This window comes from Triturus cristatus, chromosome 1_2, assembly GCF_964204655.1.
Source record: "Triturus cristatus chromosome 1_2, aTriCri1.1, whole genome shotgun sequence".
NCBI classification, from domain to species: domain Eukaryota; kingdom Metazoa; phylum Chordata; class Amphibia; order Caudata; family Salamandridae; genus Triturus; species Triturus cristatus.
This window is the reverse complement of record NC_140580.1, coordinates 807,102,398-807,126,679: the sequence shown is the minus strand read 5'-3', so window position 1 is coordinate 807,126,679 and position 24,282 is coordinate 807,102,398.

The following is a 24,282-nucleotide window of genomic DNA, read 5'->3' as shown; positions in this document are numbered from 1 at the left end:
GGCACGATGCCACCGCTGGCACTGGTGCTCGGTCCCTCCGCGCCGTCTGTGTCCATGTCTCCCTCCGTGTCCCCCGACGATGCTGTGGGCAGGGTGAAGAGACAGAAAATAATCATACACCTGTATACATATGTCACATGAGTCAAATCTACATAGGTCACAGTGCATAGCCTGAAACAAAGGAAGAGTTACAACTACAAAACAAGGTACATATGTAGGCCCTGCAAGACACAGTTGTGTGACCCACCATGCCATGGAAAAACTATGGAGAGCATGACACAATAGCAAATGAGATAACATGGAATTTTGACTGAGGAGCAAGGCCCTGGGGACAATCCAGCACTGCATCTGCACCACACAGCGTGGCAGGCAATAGGGATGAGCAGGGACCACATCCAGGAACTAGAGGCACATGCAGCATAGGTAATACTGATAACATGCCCACCCTGACTGGCACAATGCACCTTGAGTGTATGTCCAGACAAACATCACACACTGGCCAGTCCTAGCAAGGAGATGACAGGTCTTGACATGTAGGCCATGCCCGCACCACCCACCCCCTACATGAGACAAATCTGTGGAGACACAGGAAGCACTTACATCTCTTAGTCAGGGTGAAATACACATGGGATGCAAAACTTCAATATTGCACACAAACTACCCAAGGTGCGGCTGTCCAAATTATCATGTACAAATGGGCATCATCAGATGATTGCAACAAGACACAAAGGCAATGGCCACCGTGAGTATGTAATTGGAAAATCAGGTCAGGCTGGACAGTGGACACTTGTAATACATCTCACGTCAATATACATGGTGCCAGGGGACAATGGCACAGAGCACAACCTATGCTGTAGACACAGAGATTGTCGACATTCTCGGATTACACACATGATACCTAGGAAAAGATGCCCCTGGGGACAGTAGTGGCCACACAACTCCATGCTCCTGAATGGAAATGACTGCAACACACGCTAACATCCCTGCACTATGCGTAACGCACACTCATGCACATCATGTCACAGGCCACCACATGGGACATGCCTGCTGGAAGGCCTCGCACTCGAGAGATTAACTCCCATGTCTGGAATCAGCATTAGTGCCTACTTACATGGAACCCACAAGTCCAGAACTGGACAGGGCACAGGCAAGGTCACTAAACCTGTTACACACCACCCCCACACATGATGCTGCAGGCATTTTACACTTGGAGAAGGTGTCAGGCTACATAACTTTGTGATGGAGTGACTACACAGAGACCAGTGAACACATTGCAAGGTGGGGAAGGGAGGCAGGAGAGGCCTGCAACACTGTGGGTAACAGGATCTGCACAGCACCATAAACCCTGGAAGTGTATCCATGGAACAGTGCACTTACAAATGCTGGTGAAACACAACAAACACACACATGTACCTACCCCCTTCCGTCTGCTGCATCTCCTGTAGGCGCCTGTCCAAGTCAGGAAAGACCACCGCCAGCACACGTTTCTGGATGTGGGAGAGACGGCGGCGCCCGCGGTTCTTATGGCTCTCAGGTGAGTCCCCCAGCAGGACCCGTGCGATCCTCCGCGTCCAGCACCGGATATCCTGCCAGCATTTCCTCACCTGGGACAGGCGCCGCTTCCGACCATCCGCACTCCTCACGGCGCTGACGGCGTCCAGCCATATCTTCTCCTTGGCAGAGGCGTCTACCTGTGAGGATGGACAAGTGACACTACATCAATACACCTGGCACATGTCACAGGGACACAGATTACAACACATTTGCTGTTTACAACAAGGCATAGTATGCATCCAACGCATTGCACCTTTGTCATAGGGACATGATCCTCTGGGGGAAGGCCAAAAGCAGTACGTGCCATTGAAAGGACACAGGTGGAATGAAGGCAACTACACAATCAATGATCCAGGCTCACACTGTGCATCACACCCACCCCTCCTGTCTCAGGGCACTGCTGGGAGTGATAGGCCCCCACCCCTCCTGTCTCAGGGCACTGCTGGGAGTGATAGGCCCCCACCCCTCCTGTCTCAGGGCACTGCTGGGAGGACTCTGCACACACCCCTCCTGTCTCAGGGCACTGCTGGGAGTGATAGGCCCCCACCCCTCCTGTCTCGGGGCACTGCTGGGAGTGATAGGCCCCCACCCCTCCTGTCTCAGGGCACTGCTGGGAGGACTCTGCACACACCCCTCCTGTCTCAGGGCACTGCTGGGAGTGATAGGCCCCCACCCCTCCTGTCTTAGGGCACTGCTGGGAGTGATAGGCCCCCACCCCTCCTGTCTCAGGGCACTGCTGGGAGTGATAGGCCCCCACCCCTCCTGTCTCAGGGCACTGCTGGGAGTGATAGGCCCCCACCCCTCCTGTCTCAGGGCACTGCTGGGAGGACTCTGCACACACCCCTCCTGTCTCAGGGCACTGCTGGGAGTGATAGGCCCCCACCCCTCCTGTCTCAGGGCACTGCTGGGAGTGATAGGCCCCCACCCCTCCTGTCTCAGGGCACTGCTGGGAGTGATAGGCCCCCACCCCTCCTGTCTCAGGGCACTGCTGGGAGACATCAGGCATTCCCCCCCCTGGGACCCCCCCTACAGTACATAGCATGTGTGTCACACCTGGACACAGTGGCAGAAGTCACAGTCACTAAAAAGGGATACAGTCGGTGCCAGTGGACACTGCACTCACCTGATAACCTGGTTGCCCATACAGCATGGGGTACCGTGGGAGGATCACATCCACCAAAGCCATGTTCTCCTCCAGGGTGAATGGCTGTGACCTCTCCACAGCCCTTGACATGGTTCCAGGGAATCAGTAGCAGCAGCTGGGTCGTGGAATACAAAGATGTGCAGGCAAGTGCTCCCTCATGGGACCTGCATGCCTTATATCTGCCTTGCTGACCCATCTCATGCACAGGAGTACAGAGTGATTGGTCACTCACATTTGCATCCTATGTTTCCTCCAATCCCTTCAAACCTAGCAGTCTGTGGGTTCTCAATCAGTTTTTTTCTCCTGCATGATGTCAGCCCCACAAACACATTGCAACAAAGTAGATTCATTCCAACTGACTTCTGCCATGCAGCTTCCTGAACAAATTCAAAATTTGAACTTGGTCTCCATGACAACCAGCATGCATTTAGGCCTTAATACTTGTCCCTCATGTGTCCCCTATGTAATTTGGAGCTTCACACACAGGTACGGCGCGTTCCGGGGCCCTAGGGCACCCCAAATGCATAGCAACGGCCCGTACACGCGTGCCTACGTTCACTATCACTCTGGGTGTCCTCGCATATGCGTACTCGTAGTGGTACGGGCCGTACACGCGCCTGTACGCTCCCTATCACTACGTGTACGCATGCGCGAGGACACCCAGAGTGATATGGAGCGTACAGGCGTGTGTACGGTCCGTACCACTACGAGTACGCATACGCGAGGACACCCAGAGTGATATGGAGCGTACAGGCGTGTGTACGGTCCGTACCACTACGATTACGCATACGCGAGGACACCCAGAGTGCTATGGAGCGTACAGGCGTGTGTACGGTCCGTACCACTACGAGTACGCATACGCGAGGACACCCAGAGTGATATGGAGCGTACAGGCGTGTGTACGGTCCGTACCACTACGAGTACGCATACGCAAGAACACCCATAGTGGTAGGGCCATACACGCGCCTGTACGCTCCATATCACTATGGGTGTTCTCGCGTATGCGTACACGTAGTGATAGGGAGCGTACAGGCGCGTGTACGGCCCGTACCACTACGAGTACGCATACGCAAGAACACCCATAGTGGTAGGGCCGTACACGCGCCTGTACGCTCCATATCACTATGGGTGTTCTTGCGTATGCGTACTCGTAGTGGTACGGACCGTAAACATGCCTGTACGCTCACCATCACAATGGGTACACATACGGCAGCTCTCCCATATTGATGTTGGCACGTACACAGGCCCTCTTAGCAGCAGTACGGCGGTTTTCACACATCACAGTGGTGACAGGCAGCACACAGGAAGGAATAGGGCGGACATACTTGTCCATGGATGGACATCAAGGCATTGTCTGTGCATTACTACATGTGTGGGGCACAGGTGTGACAGGCTGTGATGTGGAACATTACTCCTGAGTCGAGAAGGCACCAGATGTATGATGAGATGTGTACAGATGTAATGTGTGACGGTGCAATGTGTGCCAGGCATGCCCTTGACTCCTTTGACATGTGTGCATGTCGTACTGCACACTTGGGATGAGCGTCACTGGCATGGCACGGACACCAACACACGGAAGTGTCCCCTGATGCCCGGTACAGGGGTTACCACACCTGACTTGTCACTACCCACGGTGCACGATGTGACTATGTCATGTATGTGTGGGGGCTTCCCATTAGGTTGATGTTGGAGCACCCTCAAAAGCTGCAGCTGTTGCAGCAACCAACATGTGTATGTGTGTAGATTGACATTGGACACTGTTCCGCACACCATGCCACATGTGGTATCGGATGTGAGGTGCGTATGTATGCATGGGACACGGAGTAGCGTGACAAGGAGATGTCTGCATCCTCTCAATGAAGGTGTGGTGAGTCATGACATGTGCACCTTCATGGCAAGGTGTGTGGGCTGTCCTAGTGTAATGTCATGTGACCTGTGGCTCTAGTGTTCCGCTACCAGTCTCTGCAATCGGCATTCTACTTCTGCTGATGTGTGGGTGTATGTCACTCCTGTGTTGCGTCTGGCTGTTCACTTGCACTGGGACACAGCTAATCCCATGGCATGGCATGTGGAGGTTCTCAATCTCCGTGTGTAGCTGGGTCTTGGTAGGAGTGTCACCTGGCAGCCATACGTGTCCAGGGCATGTGGCACATACCTGACTCCGTATGTAGCATATGTGTATAGACAGATTAACATGTGCTCAGTACAACTTATTTGTTGTTGTGGGGCACTCACTCTTCCGTGTCACTTCCAAATTCCTGCAGAGCGCCGCCTCTTCCCCGAGCAATTCCGGACTTGGCTGCCATGCGGGAGAATGATCGTATCCGGTGCTACCGCTTCCCCCAACGGTTGATTCTGGAGTTGACGGCGAGACTGGCACCACACCTGCAACCGCTGCACAGGTATCCTACGGCACTGACACCCAAGCTGAAGGTAATGGCAGCCCTACATTTTCTAGCCACGGGTACCTTTCAAAATACCATAGCTCATGTTGGTGGCATGTCCCAGAGCATGTTCTGCCGTGTGCTGCATGATTTCTTAGAGGCCATGTTGATTCACCTGGATGACTTCATCAAGTTCCCAACCCCTGAACAGTTGACTGGGGTCAAGCGTGGATTCTATGCCCTGGGAGGGATGCCCCATGTCATTGGGTCCATAGATGGGACACATGTAGCTTTGGTACCACCACACGCACGGGAGGTAGCGTACCGCAATCGAAAGCACTACCACTCCATCAATGCCCTTGTGGTCTGTCTGTCCAACATGGTGATTTCACATGTCTGTGCTCGTTTTCCAGGATCAGCACACGATGCCTACATCATGAGGCGTAGCAGGGTGCCTGAAATGATGATGCAGCTGCGCAACGAACGAGCATGTGTTGTTGGTGGGTACAGTCTGTCTGTCCTGTATTTTGCATAGCCTACCAGCACGACCGCTTCACCAGTTCTAACGATGTCCATGTGCTTCCCATCTAGGGGACGCTGGCTATCCCAACATGCCATGGCTGCTCACACCTCTCCGCAACCCCATCACGCTGGCCCAGCTCCGCTACAACACCGCCCATGGCCGGACAAGGCGAGTGATAGAGAGGACGTTTGGCCTGCTGAAGAGCCGATTTCGGTGCCTCCACAAGACCGGCGGCGCGCTCCCATATGCCCCTGCGAAGGTCTGCAAAATCTTCATGGTCTGCTGCATGCTGCACAACATGGCAGTTGAGAAAGCTGTGCCACTCATCCTGGATCAACATGACGAGGACCATCCACCCGTGGCAATGGGGCTAGTGATGTGGAGGATGTGGAGCCGCAAGAGGACATCCGGACTCGGCTCATACGCGACTTCTTTACTTAGTGGTGAGTACCAGTGTCTGAGTGTGCACACATTGCTCCACGTGTGGCATGTGTTGTGATGTGTGTCTCCACCTGCATGTATGGCACGTGAGTCAGAGGTGTGTGTGGGTGTGTCACTGGAGTGATGGTGGCAGTGATGGTTGTATTTCCCCAGTCATAATTGTGACCTAGCATGTTGTCATCCATACATGTGTCGAGTACATGCACATGCAAGTGGCTGTGCTTTTTGTGGCTGACTTCTTGTGTGTCTCTCATCCCCAGGTACTTGCGCATGCCGTCTGCTGGTTGCATTGTTGTGGCACTGCTATTCCTCATGGACACGTCATCGTGTGCTGACTCAGCGTTACAGGCACGGACAAGTTTGGAAGTCTCCTTAGGGTAAGGGATGCATCAGGGGTGTATTGGGTGTGGCAGTTGTTCACGATGTATGCACACTGCCCCTGTCGATGTTTGGTTCCTCTGCAGCCATGTAGCATCACCATGGGACACGACATGCAGCTGTGTACACCTGAATAGATGGTCTGACTGGTTGACAGTCATCAGTGATGGGATAGTGGATTGTGATGATGGCATCAATGTGTGTAACACTGCCCTCGGACACATACGGTTTGCATTGGCTTGACATGGTGTGGGACTTCTACATAAGCGGATCAATGGTGTATGGCAGTCTCTCCGTGAGCAGCTGTGGGTGTTTAGCTGTTGGCCGACAATTGTGTGCCAGTTCCATGGCTATCACGCATTTGTGCTACAGAAGGGGGGTGCCAGTGTTGGACCCACATGTTACTCCACATGAAGTGTTCATGTGTACTTCAAGTTGCCTCTGCAATCCCGAAAACATGACTAATAAACGTGTCCCTATGCCTCCAAGGTGCCTCTTCTCAGTCAATGCTGGTGTGTTGCCACGGTGCATCCAGCATGTCTGGCATGGTTTCCCCTGATAGTGGCTATGTGTCTATGTGTCGAGTAGCAAGATGCAAGCTGTGTGTGTGGGCTGAGACTGTGTATTATGCATGATGTCCATGACTGTGTGGGTATTGTGACATGTGCCATCCCCATGCATCCAACGTTGGCCAGGCCCCCATTCTCTGCATCCACCGGACTCAAGCTTGCAGGACATGGTTCTGCCACCTGTCTACACATACCTGGGTGCCCCCCAGGACACTGGACTGGATCCCTGACCTCTGCGCATGACTGTTGCTGTACTCAATGTGTCTGTCAGCACGGTTGTGCGGCCACCCCCTCAGCTGGTTGGGCCCATCACGGGTGTGTATGGTGCTCCATGTCTGTCTTGCCTAATACACTGTGGCCCGTGTGTCCTGTGCCAGACTCAGGCCCCAGGGTGTGGATGGTTGAAGTCAAAAGAGAACACAGGCATGTTTAGACTTTACAAGACACATGTAAGGTAATAATGCAACCAGCAGGCATCTTCTCTTCATGGTGTGAATTTTTATTTTTGTGGGGGGGGTGGGGTGGGGGTATGACGTGAGGGGCTTTCCGGGAGTTTGGAATCCAAAGTTCAGTAGGGGAGTTGATGTCCTTGCCATTGGAAATCCTCAGAGTCCATGCCACAGTCTTTGTCCACATTGGTCAGACAGTGACCAGCAAGGCCATGTGGCAGAGAATGTCTCTTGATGCTGTGATGCTGTTGCTCCAGTGGGCCAGGTGCCAGGCCAGGTGTCCTGGGAGATGGTGATGTAGCGCCGACCCTCACGGTCCTTTCCGTGGACGACCCGCCCTCCTGCGGGGACCCTCAGAAGCAGGCCGTGACGATGTTTGGGATGCTCCATCGGATGTTTCCTCATCCTCCTGATCCCTCCCTGTGGGTGGTGATGTTCTACGCCTTCTGGCACAGGGAGGGTTGCCCATGTTGTCGGCCATCCGACGGAGTGTATTGTGAATCCGCTGGAACACCGTCACTTGCTCAGCCTGTCTGTCCTCCATCCTCCGTTGGTGTTGCAGTAGACAGGCATGTTGCTGGGCCTGCTGGGTCTTTATCTCATCGAGGGTCCCCTTGATCTCATTGAGGGTGGACACAACCTGGGCCATGCCCGTGGTGTCCTGCCGGTATGTGTCCAGGATGTTACGTACATGGGAATATACCGGTTCCCCAGCCAACTGGTCAGGCTGGCGCCTCCACCGTCCTCCACTCCCACCACCCCTGCCCACTTGCACCTGGCCTGCCCTTGTGGGCACATCGGGTCTCCGGGACCCCTGAGGGGTGGCATTGGCGTTGTCGCCTGCCTCCTCCTGGGTGCCCGGGACACCGTGTCCCTCCTGGCCAGCCTGGCTGCTTTGTGGTGGTGGGGCAGGGATACTGGGTGTCTCCTGGGATGTGGCAGGAGTGGGGGTGGTGGTTGGCCCCATTGTACCTGACGCAGGTGCTGCAGGTGGTTGGACACCAGAGGTGCCAGGTTGGTCGGGGTCGTCCACAGAGGGGTGAGAGTCGTCGCTGCCGGTGGGATCGGGCTCCCGCAGATCCGGGTCCTGTGAGTCTTCCCCCCCAACGTTGGCACATTTCCTCTTGGAATTAGGATCTGTCTTGCATTCCACTCACAGTGCACTTGTGCATGGGTGTGTCCCTTGGGCACCACTTTGGCCCCTTTAACTATGTGTGGCACAGTCTTACTTGCTGCGTCAAGTGTGACTGCAGTCAGCAGTGGAGTGGGCAGGTGTGGCGAGCCATGCATTGGCGCCTTCCGTGTAGCACTGTACATGTGCAAATGGAGTGGATCCACACACTTATATAATGCAGGTAGCTGTTGTTGTGCTCGTGAACAGGATGTGACATGTCCCTGTGTTTTGCCATGGGGAAGAGGAGGGGTTCTGGCACTGGCCACCCTTGGCTACATGCACGCAGTCTACCTGCTGACGAGCAGACATTCCCACACACCACACGGCTGATTTGCTCTCCCTGTGTCTCCCTCCCTCTCTGTCCCCCTCTCCCTCACTCTGTGTGTCAGCCTCCTCCCTCTGTCCGTGTCCCTGTGTCTCCCTCCCTCTCTGTCCCCCTCTCCCTCCCTCTCTGTCCCCCTCTCCCTCCCTCCGTGTGTCAGCCTCCTCCCTCTGTCCGTGTCCCTGTGTCTCCCTCCCTCTCTGTCCCCCTCTCCCTCCCTCTGTGTGTCAGCCTCCTCCCTCTGTCCGTCTCCCTGTGTCTCCCTCCCTCTCTGTCCCCCTCTCCCTCCCTCCGTGTGTCAGCCTCCTCCCTCTGTCCGTCTCCCTGTGTCTCCCTCCCTCTCTGTCCCCCTCTACCTCCCTCCGTGTGTCAGCCTCCTCCCTCTGTCCGTCTCCCTGTGTCTCCCTCCCTCTCTGTCCCCCTCTCCCTCCCTCCGTGTGTCAGCCTCCTCCCTCTGTCCGTGTCCCTGTGTCTCCCTCCCTCTCTGTCCCCCTCTCCCTCCCTCCGTGTGTCAGCCTCCTCCCTCTGTCCGTCTCCCTGTGTCTCCCTCCCTCTCTGTCCCCCTCTCCCTCCCTCCGTGTGTCAGCCTCCTCCCTCTGTCCGTCTCCCTGTGTCTCCCTCCCTCTCTGTCCCCCTCTCCCTCCCTCCGTGTGTCAGCCTCCTCCCTCTGTCCGTCTCCCTGTGTCTCCCTCCCTCTCTGTCCCCCTCTCCCTCCCTCTCTGTCCCCCTCTCCCTCCCTCCGTGTGTCAGCCTCCTCCCTCTGTCCGTCTCCCTGTGTCTCCCTCCCTCTCTGTCCCCCTCTCCCTCCCTCTGTGTCCCCCTCTCCCTCCCTCTGTGTGTCACCCTCTGTCACCTCAGCCCAGCTTCCTGGGCACACACTGTTAGCAGATCTTTGAATGGCCCTTGGCTTGTTGATGTGAGTTTGTTTCTGATCTCCAGGCACCCATTGGGTGTAGTGTCTGTCTCTGCGCTGCTGCTGTGGTGGTGTGTGCTGCCACTCTTTCACAATGTTGGCTGTTCATTAGCTGCTGTCATGTGCAGAACAGTGCCTTCACCCCCATGTGTTGATGCAAGGCGTCCGCCATTTGCTGGCGAGTCTTTCCTGTGTGGGGACACAGTGTTTGTATGGCTGTGACCTAGGCCATATGGGCAGAGGGCATTGTTGTCTGCTTCTGAGTTGCACTATGTGAATTTTGGGGCGCACCCTCCCGCCATCCGGGTTACCGTGTCATGTGTTGGTGTCTTCTGTGGCCTGTGACTTGACATTGTCCAGCTGGGTGCATGGGGCATGGTGGCGGCAGTGGCATGTGCGTGTTCATGGAGTGTGGTTGAGTCATGCGATAGCTTGGGGTGGTTGCGTGCCTGTTAGTGATTTTGGTTGTGGATGACGTTCCCCCCATGTGAGGTGCGTTGTTTGTGTACTCACTCACCCGGGTCTCGGAGTCCTCCTAATCCTTCGACTGCCTCCACCGGCTGTATGGCCATCACCCTCTCCTCCCAGGGCTGGTAGTGTACGGGTCTGCGGGAGGGCCCTCCTCCAGTGGCGTTGGCCTGGTTGTGTTCCTCCAGCATCTTGGCTCGGACCCTCCTCCGCAGATCGTACCACCTGGCTTGGCATTCATGCCTGGTCCTTCTGGTGTCCGCAACAGCATTCACAGCATCGACGATGGTCTGCCACATGGCTGTTTTCGCTGCCATGCTGGTCTGTCTGACCAATGTTCCAAAGAGCTGTGGCTCGACTCTGAGGATTTCATCGACAAGGACCTCCAACTCTCGATTACTAAACTTTGGATTCTTGTTAGTGGGCATGGTGAGGGGTGTGGGTGTGGATGGTGGGGGGGGTGTGGATGGTTGTGGGTGTGTGGGTGTGGTTGTGCAGGTGTGTGTGTGAATGTGATGAGGGGGTGTTTGTGAAGGTGGTTGTGTGAAGGTGTGCAAGTGTAAGGTGTGGTGAAGCTTGTAGTATGGTGCTGTAGGTTGTCTGTGGGGTCTGGCAGCAGTGAGTCTGTTGCAAAGGCTCATGGTTTGTGTGTGTGGGCCCTTTTTATTGGTCCATTGGTGGGTGTGGCTGTGTTTGAAGTTTGGGTGGGTGTGTTATAAGGAGTGGTGGTGTTTTGGGCCTCTGTTTGTTTTTGGCAGTTGCAGGTCAGTGAATGTGTTTTTTTAGTGTTTGTTGGACATGTTTTGTGGCTTTGTGCCATTCGAATGGTGTATTCTTGTGTTGTTTTGGTTTGTCCTGGTTGTGTACGTGCGTTTTTAGCGTATGTACGGTGTGTACATGGGCCATTTGGTTGTACGGTGCTGTCCTTGTGTGTGGCTTGGTACGACTCGTACATGCGGTTGTGATGTTGGGGCCTGGGGTGCGCTCCGTAATTAGGAGGTTGTGGTGGGGGTGCGACTCTGACGTACACAGGTGTACATACAGGGGGGTAGGACACGTACAGGGGTGGGGGTATGACTCGAATGTACAGGGGTGTACATACACGGGGGTAGGACACGTACAGGGGTGGGGGTACGACTCGAACGTACAGGGGTGTACATACACGGGGGTACGACACGTACAGGGGTGTACATACACGGGGGTAGGACACGTACAGGGGTGGGGGTACGATTCGAACGTACAGGGGTGTACATACACGGGGGAAGGACACATACAGGGGTGGGGGTACGACTCGAACGTACAGGGGTGTACATACACGGGGGTAGGACACGTACAGGGGTGGGGGTACGACTCGAACGTACAGGGGTGTACATACACGGGGGTAGGACACGTTCAGGGGTGGGGGTACGACTCGAACGTACAGGGGTGTACATACACGGGGGTACGACACGTACAGGGGTGGGGGTACGACTCGAACGTACAGGGGTGTACATACACGAGGGTACGACACGTACAGGGGTGTACATACACAGGGGTAGGACACGTACAGGGGTGGGGGTACGACTCGAACGTACAGGGGTGTACATACATGGGGGTAGGACACGTACAGGGGTGGGGGTACGACTCGAACGTACAGGGGTGTACATACATGGGGTAGGACACGTACAGGGGTGGGGGTACGACTCGAACGTACAGGGGTGTACATACACGGGGGTAGGACACGTACAGGGGTGGGGGTATGACTCGAACGTACAGGGGTGTACATACACGGGGGTAGGACATGTACAGGGGTGGGGGTACGACTCGAACGTACAGGGGTGTACATACACGGGGGTACGACACGTACAGGGGTGTACATACACGGGGGTAGGACACGTACAGGGGTGGGGGTACGATTCGAACGTACAGGGGTGTACATACACGGGGGTAGGACACATACAGGGGTGGGGGTACGACTCGAACGTACAGGGGTGTACATACACGGGGGTAGGACACGTACAGGGGTGGGGGTACGACTCGAACGTACAGGGGTGTACATACACGGGGGTAGGACACGTTCAGGGGTGGGGGTACGACTCGAACGTACAGGGGTGTACATACACGGGGGTACGACACGTACAGGGGTGGGGGTACGACTCGAACGTACAGGGGTGCACATACACGGGGGAGCGACACGTACAGGGGTGTACATACACAGGGGTAGGACACGTACAGGGGTGGGGGTACGACTCGAACGTACAGGGGTGTACATACATGGGGGTAGGACACGTACAGGGGTGGGGGTACGACTCGAACGTACAGGGGTGTACATACATGGGGTAGGACACGTACAGGGGTGGGGGTACGACTCGAACGTACAGGGGTGTACATACACGGGGGTAGGACACGTACAGGGGTGGGGGTACGACTCGAACGTACAGGGGTGCACATACACGGGGGTAGGACACGTACAGGGGTGGGGGTACGACTCGAATGTACAGGGGTGTACATACACGGGGGTACGACATGTACAGGGGTGTACATACACGGGGGTAGGACACGTACAGGGGTGGGGGTACGACTCGAACATACAGGGGTGTACATACACGGGGGTAGGACACGTACAGGGGTGGGGGTATGACTTGAACGTACAGGGGTGTACATACACGGGGGTAGGACACGTACAGGGGTGGGGGTATGACTCGAACGTACAGGGGTGTACATACACGGGGGTACGACACGTACAGGGGTGTACATACACGGGGGTAGGACACTTACAGGGGTGGGGGTACGACTCGAACATACAGGGGTGTACATACACGGGGGTAGGACACGTACAGGGGTGGGGGTACGACTCGAACGTACAGGGGTGTACATACACGGGGGTAGGACACGTACAGGGGTGGGGGTACGACTCGAACGTACAGGGGTGTACATACACGGGGGTACGACACGTACAGGGGTGTACATACACGGCGGTAGGACACGTACAGGGGTGGGGGTATGACTCGAACGTACAGGGGTGTACATACAGGGGGGTACGACACGTACAGGGGTGTACATACACGGGGGTAGGACACGTACAGGGGTGGGGGTACGACTCGAACGTACAGGGGTGTACATACACGGGGGTAGGACACGTACAGGGGTGGGGGTACGACTCAAACGTACAGGGGTGTACATACACGGGGGTAGGACACGTACAGGGGTGGGGGTACGACTCGAACGTACAGGGGTGTACATACACGGGGGTACGACACGTACAGGGGTATACATACACGGGGGTAGGACACGTACAGGGGTGGGGGTACGACTCGAACGTACAGGGGTGTACATACACGGGGGTACGACACGTACAGGGGTGTACATACACGGGGGTAGGACACGTACAGGGGTGGGGGTACGACTCGAACATACAGGGGTGTACATACACGGGTGGGGGTTCGACACGTACACGGGTGTACATACAGGGGGGGTGTGTACATTAACGGGGAGTACGACTCGAACGTATGGGTGCTGGGGGGAGTGTTGGGCGCGTATGTGGGCACATGTCTCCATGGTTGCAATGGGAGTTCGGTGCGGACGGTGTTTTTACCATACAGTTGTGAGATCGGACGCACAGGTTGGATCGTGATTCCTCGGTCGGACTTCACTTTTCACATTTGTACGGTAAATCGTCCGAGGACGTGTCGGACACATTTTCCGACCCGAGGACGTGTGGGGAAATATTCCGAATGCGGTTCGTATGGACTTTTTACCATGCGAATCGTGATTGCCAGTTTGTACGGCACTTGTACGATTCGTACGGTAAAAAGACCGGATACAAGTCGTACGGGGAAATTTTTTACCGGATCATAATTCGCACCTGAGTGTAGCCAAGCCCTCTCTCTTACATGTTCATATTTTGCGCTCATTGCCTCTGCTAACATTAGGGAGTTATCAAGGCAATGTTACAGCACTAGGAGGCTCATTGTAGTGTACTCCTTCAAGCTTATGTTAAAATTGTCCTGGATGCAAAGCTGATCGGTCTCAATATGCATATTAGTTTTCATAATAGCGTAGGTGAATTACAGACTACGCAATTGCATTTTTCTCAAATTGCACTTTTTCCTAACTTCATAAGATGTATAGATGGCACACACTTACTTAAATGCCCTCCCTCTGCTACAGAGTATATTTACAGCAATCAGGAAAAAACAACACTCCATTAACATTCAGGTGGTGTGCACAGCTGAACACATTACTACAGATATATTTGGCGATACTGAGGAAACACACGTCTCTATCATTTTCCAGCACTGTGAACTTTACAAATGTCATGCACAAGGAGACACGGAAGATGGATGTTTGCTAGGTGTCACAGTGAATGGCGCTATGTCATTCGTTCAACAACTTACTATATTACATTTTCACCTTTTTGTATGTTGCCGGCGACAACCAATATCCCATCAGTCATTTAACCTCACAACGGGGTAGATTTACTAAGTCTTCGCATAAACCTTGTGTCACGCAAAGTGACGCTGGACAACGCAAAGGCTTAATTGGGATTTATAAAGCCACGCATGGCCTGACTTGTGTGAGCTTGCGCGGGTTCATAAAGAAACTTAACAAAATGCAGAAGCATGCGCTGCAGTGTGTTACATTTCTTAGTGGTAGGCATTCCTTGGGTGGAGCATTGGGGTCCCTGTACATACATCTATAGATTTCAGCCAATTCCTTATTTACTAAGGTTTAGAAATCTGGAATTGTGTGAAATTGGTACGCCTACCACAGATAAATATTTTTTTCCCCTGTGTTATTCTGTCTTTCTGTGCATCTCACATAGAAATAGGAAAATGCCTCTTTGCATTGTTTTCATGCAGGAAAGTATACCTTTCCTCACAAAAACAACCCTTCCTGCAATGCACCATCGTGCAAGGGTGCCTGATTTGACTGTATTGAGCCTCAAGTGCAGCAGCACAGGGAGAGAGATGAAAAGCACCATATAGACGACAGATGATGAGGAAAAATGTAAATAAATAATTAATTTTCCCTTGCTGTCGTCAATCCCCCAATGGCCCCACTGCTCTTACCTGCACAGGCCGCGGCTGGCCTTGCTGCACTGCGTTGCCTTAATTTCTAATAAATCTGCCCCACCATAACTAATTTCCTAAAGCTGGGGCTTCTTTTCAATGCAGCACACAGACAGACAAGAAAAGTAATAGATCATTTGGCATTTGAACAGTAGGTGACGCTGTCTGCATAAAAGCGGTGGCACCTTTGAATGCAACCCTGATACTAACAGTAACATTTTAGCAGTTTGCACAGTACCACATAGCAGAGTTAAGTGCTGGAAACTATAGACAATAGTATTGATGAGGAGGCAGAACAAGCATCCAACTCATTATGCATGTGGAATAGAGATTGTAGAGTCTGCTGAGGGAAGAGCATGCTGAACACGAATACCAATTCATTTTGCATTAAAGAAAGATATATGTAATTGAGAAACAGGTGTTTTCTACTTCCTCTTCAGTCTACCACCAGTTGCCCTAGTCATTGGCAACCACATTGAAGTACCTTGAATTTCCACACTGCTGCTCCTGCTAAGTACATTTGCACCACACTCTTTCACTGACACTCCACTTACACAAAAGCATACCTCGCTTTCAGCTAGGGGTACTGCAGCACCAATTCTAGTATTAGTGGCCTTCAGATTAAATTTGCTCATGGCTTATGTACTTGCAACTAAAAGCTCTACAGAGCGACCAAAATCCTTAAAACCAGTGTTTGTGAGGCATTGTAATCTCCCCTGTGCCTTGACTTTTCCTGTTATACCTCTAAATAGTGAGTCTTCACCATCAGAAATGTTCATCATAATGCATGCCAAGCTTTTAAATCTACTGTGTAGTTTTTGGTAATCCCCCTCCCAGCAGGCTAATTCACAAATTGCGTGATTCCCAGCATTACATTGTCCAGCTTCCTGAAATGCTATGCCAGTGCTGCAGCACCTCCGCATTTGTTTGATATGGCAGGAATGCGTGACCTAGCAGAGGGTCTTATTAGGAGAGGGAGTGAGTGTTGTATACTCAATGTAAGACTGTCCATTGCAATCGTGGTTGCAAACGAAGTAGAAGCAGACGTTGTTCCCTGTCGTTTGCTCATCTCTCTCTATATCCATAGCCATGGCTTGCACGGTTTTAAGACTCTGCGTTGGGATCTTCACTTGTGTGAGGATATGGAGTGTGCCCGGTCCCCGACAATTGCCAGCCATTCCCCATGTGTGTCATAAGTCACTTTGTGTACATGTTTGTACAATGGGTAGGCATGGTGAATGAATATATTCAATCAAAGTCCACATCAGACCATTTTATATAATAGTACATAAAATAGTAATGCAAAATAGAAATAGAGTTTATGAAAGGTATAAGCTTGAGGATAAAGTGTAAGCTGTTCCAGACTTATAAACAATGACAATGAAACATAACCTATTATCTTGTTTGATTTTTCTAGTTAAATATATTGATAATGATAGTAGAACTACAAACCCAATAATGCATTCTTTTTGTGTAATATCCCAAAAGAATATCGAATATTTAAGGAAATATAAAAAAGCCTTATCTGTTGTGGAGGCCATGGTGGCAAAAGTGTCAATGACACTCACCTACTACTGATTGTCCATGGGTGAAATGTTGTGAATATCAATTCCTCCATTGATGTTGGTGGGGGTTCAGTGTTGGTGCCAACTACAGTTACATTTGCGTTAGACCTTCTGGTTGCTAACCTCAATTATTTATGTTAACACAATTCTTACTACTGTTTTCTGATCTCTTTGGTAGTCCTTTAGTAACTCCCACTGCATTTATTTGATCACAAGTATTTCCCCAAATTAGTTTTTGGATGGCTTCTGGCACATGAATTGATGATTTGCCAAAGAGTTATCACTGTTAGCTATACACTGAATTGCTAAATTTTCTTTTCCACTTTCCGGAACCATTATCACGAGACACCTGGCTCCCCAGTTTGCAAGTGGATGCTGGTTAATGCAGGAACACTGGTAAATATATTGTCTCTGCTGCATTCCTCACATCTTCTAAAACTCACCTGCCTCGCTTCCTGGTTTGCTTAAGTCACCAGCGAATGCCAAATGCAAAAAGAACAATTGATGAACAGAATGCAGAACAATGTCATACATTCACCCCAGTACAGTGATCTGGGCCTAAATCCATCGTTTTTTGCTCACCATGCCATTCCAGTTGGGACCCAGCCATATGCAAATCAGTCTTGACCCTGCGCCCAATGGGAACAGTCCAGCCCGAACTGCCAGGCAGGTCCTTCCTGGACTGGAAACAAGCATCCTAGGACCGTTTTCAGGCTTTCAGCCCTCAAAAGCCAGGATAGCTTGACTCCAGTGGCATGGAGAGAACGGGACGCACGTCTGGGCATACCCGTCCCACTCGGGGTGACAAGTGCAAAAAGAACAATTGATGGACAGAATGCAGAACAATGTCATACATTCACCCCACTACAGTGATCTGGGCCTAAATTCATCGTTTTTTTGCTCACCATGCCATTCCAGTTAGGACCCAGCCATATGCAAATCAGCGAATGCCAAAGCAATATTGGAAACTGTAACTTTTGCGGATTAGAAAATTGTGAATTTATACATAGCAAATCATAAACTTGGTTGTTGGAGCACATGGTACCTTTGCACAACACACAATAACAATTAATATTTTCTAAGTTGTCATTTCTTGAAAAGTATAATTCTTATATTCACATTTTGTACATCAGACCCACAGTCTTCACACTCCATCTTGAGCCAGGTCAGGTCAAGCCTATCCAAAATGAATTCCAGTGGCCTGGATCACTCACACAAACCAAGTATGTAAGAAACAGTCTACGCACAACAATACCATTAAATCACACTCATAATCCAGCACAAATGACTGGGCTACCAAATGGAATTAGAACTTTATCCGAGTAGTCCAGTGTCCTCCACTCCAGTAACAATGATAAAAAGGCCTGTTATTATATATGGATTAACAAAACATGTCACTTTGCCACCATGGTTCTAAGTGTAAAAGTGTAAAATCCACGATAAGGATAGTTGTCCAATGTCTTAAATTAAGGCATGCTTGGAGAGCTCCTCCATGTCATGGGAAAAAAGCAAGCCAAGGGACTTGTCTAGGTCTCTGTACCCATTTAATATTAACTTGATGCTAGGGCCAACATTCCTAAACCAGATTATCAGATCCATGCACTTGGTCCCACATAGGACAGGGAAACTGGAGTGTAGAACAAATGTGTAGAAACCACGTTTTTTGAAAATATAAACATTTTAAATTATTTTTTCTTATGACTTTCATTTCTAAATTTTCATACTCATCCATTGCATTTAAACAACTAGAGTTACACCAAAACACCCTTGAGTCCTTAAAGCCACCCTGCCCTCCATAGATGAAGAAACTTTTTTCAACCTGATTGATGATTTGGACAACACTTAATCAATCCTGGTAAATAGACAATGTGAGAGTGTCTCCTAACCAACAACCAGCAACATTGTGGATGCAGCAGGCCCAGCATTCAATTTTGTAATGTCACCCGTACATCATAAGAAAGCATGCCACTGGGATGAGGAAGGAGTTGGGACAATTTCAGACCTCTTGAAGGAGTCTACAGATGTCTGAGTCTGAATAAGAACTTTGCAGAGACTGTGTAAGGTACCCATGTGTGACTACATGGCATCTCTATCAGATATTAGAGCAATCTAGTTGTTATAAAAGCCAAGACATCAATGCATTTCTTCAAAATATTAATGACGAATTAGTGAACATCAATATATCCATCCAACTTTCAACAGGGACTTGAGAGAAAAATCGACATGTTCATTGGCATTACAAGTGTCCTGAATTAAAACATTGTCACAGAAATAGTGTCACAACAATCCATTACCAGAGATATATCTGCAACATTCAATCATCTGATTGGTGTCTCACTGAAGTCTTGTAGGGCATCCAGGCTACACCTCAGATGTCTCCTCAACACAGGCACCTCTGTGTGTTATTTCAAAAAACATTGTGGCGCATGAGGACTCATCATAGAATAAAGAACATCTTCACTGCAATGTAAATAATGAGAGAAATAGTGTAGATATTCTTTCCCAAATACCCTTTATTCTTATGTTTTTTGACATGCCATCATTTCATTTTTCTAGCAGTCGGGTAAAAAAGGTACGACCATTATGACTTAGTTCAAACAGCTTTCATAAGTATTGGGAGTTTATTAATGTATTATTTTGCTTCATTATTTACATTTTGTTTCGTCAAAATTCAACCTCCTTCTTGGTAAATTTAAGCTTCAAGGTATCCTCTGTCTTTAAACGTAGATCTAGTTTAAGAATTTCCATACTAAAAGCCATATATTTTTGCTTCATAATAACTTTCAATGTATTTAATTAATTTGTCTTTATTTATCTTCTTTATCAATATTTTCATGTTTTACATACACAGTCGTTATTTGAGTATTTGATAGTAAGTTATATTTGTTGTTTGTACTGTCTCTGTTCATTTTTATAAGATTTTTGCATGATGCCGCATGGGCCTGGGAAGGTAGTCACCAGACCAAATTCAGCAAGAGAGAGGCGGGAGCGATGTGTTGACTGATGCTGCCCTACTTGCCTTGTATGCATGAGAAAGGGGATACAGTGGGGCAGGGTATACTCTACAAGAAAGGAGACAGTGCTGGCAGAGGGAAGGCTATCACGCCGTCTCACTACAAGGCACCACGGATCCCAGCCCGCTTCCGTGGCAACCTGCCTACTGTTGTTTCCATGCCAGGAGGGGACAGGATAAATTCCGCTGTGCGCCCCTGCAGTGAAAGGCAGCTAACGCGCCCATCACCGCAAGGCACCACAAGTCCCAGCCTGCTTCAGGGGCAACCTGCCCACTGTGGTTTCCGCACCAGGATACATTTCGCTCCCGCAGAGTGGAAAGGCTGTCAAGCTGCATCACTGCAAAGCACCGAAGGTCCCAGCCTATTTCTGGGGCAACCCAACCACTGTAGTTTCCGCTCGAGGATAAATTCTGCTTGGTGTTCCCGCATCGCAGGAAGGCTAGTTTTGCCACATCATGGCAAGGCACCACAGGTCTCAGCCTGCTTCTGGGCAACTCTCCCACTGTTGTTTTTGTGCCAGGAGGCGCCATGTTTAATTTTGCTTGGCAATCCCACAGCACAGGATGCGTGCAGGTCGCGCCGGGGCATGTGCCCGAGTAAAGACCGTGCCAAGATCGGCCCCGTTTGCTCCCGTCAGAGCCCAGAAGAGGCTGGGCTGGGCCCAGTCTCTTGGCCCAAGGACTCAACACTCAGCGACTGATCCGAGTTAATGGAGGGTGAGCTATCCACAGCAAATCAAAGGTACATTGCCCAATTTAAAGTCCATTCTGCCGGGTCTGTTATTGTTCAACCTTGCTTAGATGAAACCCATTATGGGACAACTGAAGGTTAGTTAGTTGAATGCCTGTTCCAAAAAAGGGGAGGCAGCCTCCAAATTTATCACCAGTTACTTGTCATCGGTGATGGGAGCTATTGAGAAAGAACTCTGCTGCGTGGAAGCAAGTACGGATCTCACTTTAAAGAGCACGGGGCATTTGAGTGATGGCTTAGAAGTGGCCAGGGAATCTACTTTGCTCAATCAAAGCAATTTATTTAGTCCCCCCACTCCTGGATAAAATCCTTCCACAGACGAGTCAGCTCAGGTTTGTGTGAGGGCTTCAGCCCAACCTGCGCACATTCTGCCAATTAGCGCTCAAAGCTTACCCACACTGCCAGTACACAAAGTGATAGTTCATTCTGAGAGACCCCTCTAGAAAAGCAGGAGGAAGGTGGCTGGTCCTCTGAGCAGCACTGTCACTCCTTCCTCGCCAGAGCCCATTTGTCCAGCAATGCAGGGAAAAAGAATCAAAAAGCCAACGTGGACAAAGTCGACTAAGAAAGTGACCGGGGGTAACATAGATCTCATGGACTTCACTACTAAATGTATGGAGAGATTTGACCATCTGGACACTCAGATTAAACAATTATTGCTCCCAGGTTTTGTCTAAGTTAAATACACTTGAAGGGAAACTAGGTGACATTCCTGAACCTCAATGAAACTTAGAGGGTAGAATAACTGAAACTTGAAGGTCTGAACAAAATCAAAGTGACACAAGTGATGATAGAACTCAGGAGCAAATTATTCATTCTCCAAACCCAAGTCATCTTGGAAGTCAAAGTGGGGAAAGTTTAACGTCATGCAAACTACTAAGTGATGGCAGCAGTATCCAGATTGCTGCACCTCAGGAAGATTGTGAACACTGAGAATAACATGGGCAAAAAAGAAGTTGTCAAATTACAGTACAAAAGAGTCATGATCACAGTTTGACAGAGATCCAAAATATCTGCCCACACATCCCCCTAAATGCAAACCTTATATTATTGTTCCAAGCATAGCCTCTTCATACCCTGAATGACATTTATCCTTATTGAATAAGATGTCTTATTGGCTAATGACGCACCTAGGTTGGACATGGGATTTTTAAGAAGGATTTTACTTGTCAGACGAGTTTCATGGATTGGTCCTGCAAATAAACAATACCTGGTGACTGAATTGTAATACATTTTAAAACACCACATTTGGTAAGAGCCTTGTTTCACTTTCTTCTTCAATTACCCCACCCTCCCGTCAGCCGGGCATCAGAGCTGAACGCCTAGCATTTTTTTGTGGCCCAAGAGCAACACAGACACGAATTATTAACCCCAGGGTGCAACAGGGTTCTGCTCACGAAGAAAGAGCAGCTATTTGTTCCTGCCAAGGCAGCATTTTAACCTCTGTTTCAATGCTCCGTCGAGCATGGACCAGGGTTGTCATGTGTCACCTTTGTGATTTGATTTATATCTAGAGCGAAGTTTGGTTAAGTTCAAAATGGAGGTATCATTGATACAATGATACATTGATACAATGTACAATGATACCTAACATCTCCACAGAATGTCAGATGTAATTGATAAGAAATGTAACTCTCGGGGGCGTGGCTTGGAGCCCGGCAGTCATGGAGGCGTTGGAGTGAGGCTCCTAGTATGGCGTGGGTGAATCACGCTCAGAGTGAACTATTTGCAACGCTTCACGGAGAACATTGCGGGTGAACCTATGCTCGCAACGATGTGGTCCCTTTACTCTCTGCTACGGGAATTTTTATGACATTATTTGAGGACGGACGTGCGTCTGAGAGATCGCGTTATGACGGCTGCCATTTTTACTTATGTTTAAGAAGGGTATGCAGTTCCTTGAAAGGATGGTTAGTCAGTGAGGTCAAATCTCAAATCCGTCGTAATTGATTGGACTCAAGAAACCTATAGGTAGGGAAGGGGAGTTCCCATATTCGGAACTAATGCCCTCACACACCCAGCAAGCTAGGTGTCATGCTTCATCATCTGGGCCTGCTCCTCGTCGGGCCGGCGTTGCAATGCCCGACGGGCACCCGTGAAGGGGCTCTTTAGCGGAGATCTTTTGTTCCTTGCCGTTGAGTGCGTGGGTGTGAGGGGCCTAAAGGGGGTGTAGATGAGTAGAGTGAGTTTAAAACAGGTTGGATAGTCTGTAAAATGTGTTTATTTAGGACAGCTATCCACCTCATTAAAAAGTTAGAGGAAGATGGACAGTAAGTATGACTTATATTAGTCTCTAACTGTCTCCTACTCTAGTGGTCGACATGTTTCATGCCCTCATGGCATTTCGTCAGGACCTGTGTGTGTTTCTATCTACAGTGTACTGAGGGTGATAATATCACTATCTGGGTGTGGCACCGCTAGGGTGTGCCAATCGTCGCAGTGGAGCAACCTGCGTAGAAGGGAATATCAAAATTCATATCAAAATCATATTTGCTTATCTACAAGTTTGCAATCGTGCATACCTCAAGCCAACCGAACCATCGTGAGGCATATGACATCAATCTAGTGATGTGCCTTTTATTGTCTATGTCGGAGTGCAGATAAAAACCCCCAGTGAGTGATCACAACTAGGGGTAGTGATACAGTCATTCATTCGACTCATAGGTGAAAGACATCACTTTTATTCATCGCATAGGAGGAGGAGTAGCATATGACTATGTTAGGGTGAAACTCACCTAGAGCGACAGGTATAAGTGCTTCAATCAGCTCTTGGCGGTATCACAGGCTAGCCCATTAGCTACCTGTGAAATGAGATAAACGTAAGCCCATGTGTTAAAAGGCAAAGCGTTTATATTTGTATTGAGAGCAAATTCGGTAGGGAGTTGAAAAGGGTAAATAAGTTTATATCGACCACTGTTGTCAGGGAAAATCAGGGACAGTGCAAGGCCCCTTAAAAATTCAAAAGTTGTTACATGATTTTGATATGAATTTTGATATTCCCTTCAACGCAGGTTGCTCCACTGCGACGATTGGCACACCCTAGTGGTGCCACACCCAGATAGTGATAGTATCACCCTCTGTACACTGTAGATAGAAACACACACAGGTCCTGACGAAATGCCACGAGGGCATGAAACATGTCGACCACTAGAGTAGGAGACAGTTAGAGACTAATATAAGTCATACTTACTGTCCATCTTCCTCTAACTTTTTAATGAGGTGTATAGCTGTCCTAAATAAACACATTTTACAGACTATCCAACCTGTTTTAAACTCACTCTACTCATCTACACCCCCTTTAGGCCCCTCACACCCACGCACTCAACGGCAAGGAAAAAAAGATCTCCGCTAAAGAGCCCCTTCACGGGTGCCCGTCGGGCATTGCACCGCCGGCCCGACGAGGAGCAGGCCCAGATGATGAAGCATGACACCTAGCTTGCTGGGTATGTGAGGTCATTACTTCCGAATATGGGAACTCCCCTTCCCTACCTATAGGTTTCTTGAGTCCAATCAATTACGACGGATTTGAGATTTGACCTCACTGACTAACCTTCCTTTCAAGGAACTGCATACCCTTCTTAAA